At 38.4% G+C, this 5,293-nt stretch overlaps 1 pseudogene across 1 annotated transcript; it reads left to right on the top strand.

Annotated features, from left to right (window-relative positions):
• Nucleotides 1-1,352: 1,352 nt before the first annotated feature.
• LOC311083789 lies at nt 1,353-4,907 on the top strand (annotated as a pseudogene). Its single transcript has 2 exons — nt 1,353-1,775; nt 3,907-4,907. The product of its transcript is annotated as an uncharacterized misc_RNA (transcript).
• The last annotated feature ends 386 nt before the right edge of the window (nt 4,908-5,293 follow it).

Here is a 5,293-nt window from a genome sequence, read left to right as displayed (position 1 = left end):
GGTCTTTGTAGTTTTGTTTGCTCACTCAGGTATACAGTGTTATCTAATTAGTCCTGTTATTTAACCATGGTGTTCTTACCTGGACGGATTATTGTTTGAATGTTAGTGTGTTCGAATGTTCATGTGAACGTGCCCTTCATGGTTCATTGCTATGGTGAAGCTCTACGCTCTGTGTCATGTGTTCTACGCTCAAGTCATGAATTGCTGTTTTGAGCCATTAAACATCATTTTTATCTGCATCTAGATCCTGACTTTAACTTGGTTCTTGGAGCACGTTACAATATTTTTGGCTAAAGAATACTCAATGTTTTTACTATAATAAACTTATGGACTCCTTCTGTTGCTTCATAAGCCATATAGATGTCCATATATGACCTTTTGAACTTATTTCTGGTCAAAGTGTCCTGAACATTTTTCAAACTATATAAAGTTATAGACTCCTTCTGATGATAAATCAGCTATACAGAGGTCCCATTTTGACCTACTGAACATATTTCTGGCCAAAGAGTTCTTGAACATTATCTTGCTATAGCCTACTACAGATTGACTTTTTGTGATGTTATATCAGCTAGACTGTAGTCCATATTTGACCAATTGAACATATTTTTGGCCAAAGAATACTCAAAATGTTTTTACTATAATAAACTTATGGACTCCTTCTGATGTCAAATCAGCCTTACAGAAGTCCATATTTGACCCAAGGAACATATTTCTGGCCAAAGAGTCCTCGATCTTGGGCTTTCTATACATACTCATAGACTCCTTCTGATGCTTCATAAGTCATAAAGATGTCCATATCTGACCTTTTGAACTTATTTCTGGTCAAAGTGTCCTGAACATTTTTCAAACTATATAAAGTTATCGACTCCTTCTGATGTCAAATCAGCCTTATTTGACCCAAGGAATATATTTATGGCCAAAGAGTCCTCGATCTTGGACTTTCTATACATACTCATAGACTCCTTCTAATGCTACATAAGCCATGTAGATATCCATATCTGACCTTTTGAACTTATTTCTTGTCAAAGGGTCCTCAAAAGTTTTTAACGATATAAAGTTATAACTCTTTCTAATGATAAATCAATGAACATATATCTGGCCAACGAGTCCTAAAAGATTAAACCTATACATTCAGATTGATATCTTCGGATGTTATATCATCCTGACAAAAGTCCATATTTGGACATACTGAATTTTTTTCTGGTTAAAGAGTCTAAACTTGACCTTTCTATATATACTTGCCTCTTTCTAATGTCACATCAGCCATACAGAAGTCCATAGGCCTTTTTCACACTTCCGGGTTTAGTGTTTCCGGTGCTTACCAATGCAGGGTACTTCCGGTGACAACAACAATGGCCGAGTCCAAAAATAAGTGTTGCTGTAGCGTCCCTCAGTGCAGCAATTCTAGGCAAAAACAACCTTATTTAAGTTTTCACGGGTATCCTTTGAACGAAGACCAAAAAAAGAAATGGGTCATCGCTATTAGACGTGATGAAGGGTCTACGTTCGTCATTCGGAGAGGCAGCACGTATGTCTGCAGTCAGCATTTTACCGCTGACGACTACATTCCAGGAAGTTCGCGGCTGAAGGTTAGTGCCATTCCCGGTCGTTTCCCTTGGAACAATTTCTATGTACTCCCTCAAAGACTTTTGAGAGATCTGCCGTTCGACTTGGCGCGGATGTACATGTTCGGGAGCAGCCGGTGGTCACAGAAGATGCACCCAATGAATCCAGTCATATTGAGGAACATGACTACGCAGCACGCCCACCTGCCGGTAAGCACTTATGTTGACTTTTGCTTGTGTATTTCGGTGATAACTGTGTAGACTGTGTGTGTGTGTGTGTGTGTGTGTGTGTGTATAATATATGTGTGTGTGTGTATATATATATACCGTATTTTCCGGACTATAAGTCGCACTTTTTTTCATAGTTTGGCTGGTCCTGCGACTTATAATCAGGTGCGACTTATATATCAAAATTAATTCAGACTGAGATGAACCAAGAGAAAACATTACCGTCTACAGCCGCGAGAGGGCGCTCTAGTTGGCGGAGTTATTCAGAAGCGACACCATATGAAGAAAATTCAATGGATTCAGTGATGTGGAATGAGATCGCGGGAGCTTGGTGAAGTTGTTTACTGGTAACTTGCTTGTTGGACTCCCTGGCTTATGTTAATTTAGCCTATTCAGCCTCCCAGTATGTTCTTTATGCTATTGTGTAGCTGAATAACTGTTAGTGTGTTGTGTTAACACACCGGACACCTACTCAGCCTGTTGTTCTGTGTGCTACTGTGTAGTTAAATAACTTGCCTTTCCAGATTAAATGTCTGTTCTTGGTCTTGGATTTTGTGAAATAAATTTCTAAATAAATGCCACTTATACTCCAGTGCGACTTATATATGTTTTTTTCCTCTTCATGACGCATTTTTTGACTGATGCGACTTATACATAGTTCCCACAGGCCAATTAATGTCACGTGACCTCCCCGGAGACGCCATCTTTGAGGGCAAAAGCTGCTGTGTTTACAATGTTTTACCATACTGTCTATGAGTTTTACAAGCAAATTTCGAATATTTCTTTCCATTTATAATGTTACGAAAATCATGAAGAGACAAAGTGACAGAGATTATAAAGAGACTCTATTAACACAAGACAGAGAGAGGTACAATGCGAAAATTTCAGTCATAAATGGTGTGGATCCGTATGCGCTAACAAAGGAAGCACTGAGCACTGATTATGCAGCAGATACAGTATTATCATGTGTATCATTATCTGGTATTGGCTAGGAGTTTTAATACATGTGAGCAATTCCGAGCCTGGAAATATGTGCATGAATATGAATATACACGGTAATATACACGGTATGAAAATAAATAAAACTCGCGTGCAAATTAATTAATGTAATGCGGAACTACTTTATACGCGGGTTCTTTAGGGACATAATCTGAGATTGCCGTGCTGGAATGTGAGTGTGTGTGTGAGAGTGTGAGAGTGAGAGAGTCGCGGGCGCGATCAAACAGTGGAAACAATGTTGTTTTTGTATGTTTTTAATATCTCGTCATTTTGTTCATACAGGACATAATTCAAACTGCAAAGTGTTAACTTATATTTGTGTACACTCGCAATAAAAAACAACAAATTCTTGCGTGTTTTGAGGGAGTTTCTTTCCTGTTTATCCAAGCCAGCCATAACCTCCGTCGTTGTTCTGACAAAAGCTTAACGTTAGTCTTCTCACATTCATGAAGTCTAATGACGGGTATACTGTAAAATCCAAATTTAACTGAACCTCCGACACGATTTAAACATCCATTGACCCAGCAGGAGATCACCATTTTCACTTTTTATCACGAAATTAACTCGCTTCAGCTTCTTCTACTATTGTTCTGCCCACAGAAATGGCGCCGGGTCGGCAAATGCTAAAAAAACTCAATTTAACTGAACCTCCGGCACGATTGGAACATCCATTGACCCAGCAGGAGATGACCATTTTCACTTTTTAATCACAAAATTTCCGTTTCAGCTTCTTCTTCTCATGTTCTGCATTGTAAGAATGTTGTGTTCTGCCCTCAGAAATGGCGCCGGGTCGGCAAATGCCCGTATGTTGTGACGTCATGTGGGAACTATGTATACTCCGGAGCGACTTATAGTCCGGAAAATACGGTATGTGTGTGTGTGTGTGTGTGTGTATATATATATATATATATATATATATATATATATATATATATATATATGTGTATATATACATATATACACACACACACACACATATATATATATATATATATATATATATACACACACACACACACACACACATATATATATATATATATATATATATACATACACACACACATAAATATACATAATTAGTTGCTAACTATACTATTTTACATTTTTATAGGTGCATTAGATGAGGCTCTGCAGTACATTGAAGAGCTGGAGGCTAGGCTGCAGAAAATGTCACTTGAGAAACAAACAACAATGAGCAGATTTTGTGTTTCTGATCACACAATTAAATACTACACGAAGTTTCCCTCACAGGAAGTTTTCCAGGTGTTCTGGGAATCTGTTTGTCCATCTGCCAGCAATCTTGTGTACTGGACTAAGGCACAGAGGATGGGACAGGAAGCATCCCCGAGCCCTAGCCCTGCACGGAAGATCCAGCTCATAGATGAACTGTTCATGTATTCCTGTCGGGTAGCTGCTGGACTGAGGGAACAAGTAATCGCTGACATTTTCGGGGTAAGCGTGGCCACAGTGAGTAGGGCCATAATCACCTGGGCTAACTACTTGTTCTTTGTGTTGGGTTCAGTACCCATTTGGATGTCCAGGCAACAAATATGCTTCTCCATGCCAAATAAGTACAGTTTGTTCTGTCCAAACCTGCGAGTCATCCTGGATTGCACAGAAATTCGCTGTGAGAGCCCCACATCTCTGACACTCCACTCAGAGATCTTCTCCAGCTACAAGAGCACTACAACATTTAAAGGTCTGGTTGGAGTAGCTCCGTGTGGTGCAATGACTTTCATCTCCCAGCTTTACACAGGTTCAATCTCCGACAAAGAGATCACAAAGAAGTCCGGCATTTTGGACCTGCTTGAACCTGGAGATGAGGTCATGGCAGACAAGGGGTTCACAATCGAGGATATGCTCTCCAGTGTTGGTGCTAGACTGATCATTCCACCTTTCAAACGTGCTAAGCAGTTCAGCAAACAGGACTGTGATAAAACACAGGCCATTGCACGCCTCAGAATTCTGGTGGAAAGGGTAATTCGAAGGGTCAAGGAAAACCACATTTGGGATTCTGTTGTGCCACTCACCTTGTCAGGAAGCATCAATCAGATCTGGCATAATTGCTGTTTTATGGTTAATTACCAGGGACCAATGTTTCTTGAGGAGTGAATGTATATATGTATAATATAATAAATATTAGATATTTACACTGAGATTGATTTTTGCAATAGTAGTGATAGACTTTAAATATTTACCGGTAACATCATTAAATATCTTGTTTTTATTTATTTTTTACTTTGTACTGTAACATTTGATCACATGTATATTGTCACTGTTTATACTAAGTTTTCTGAAAATAATTTGACAGACAATGAAATAGTTGACAACAAAATGTATTTTTTTAATAAGAATTCATTAAAAAAATGTCAACTCAGTTCTGCTGTTCATTGTTATTTTGCACAATATAAATACATATACAATTAGTAAATGTGTATGCATACATATAATCACATATATTACACAAGATCAAATTTAAAATATAAGCATGTATTCAC

This window comes from Abramis brama (genome assembly GCF_963993115.1).
Source record: "Abramis brama genome assembly, chromosome: 5".
NCBI classification, from domain to species: domain Eukaryota; kingdom Metazoa; phylum Chordata; class Actinopteri; order Cypriniformes; family Leuciscidae; genus Abramis; species Abramis brama.
The sequence above is the reverse complement of the archived record's forward strand: the minus strand, read 5'-3'. Positions and strand labels throughout refer to the sequence as shown.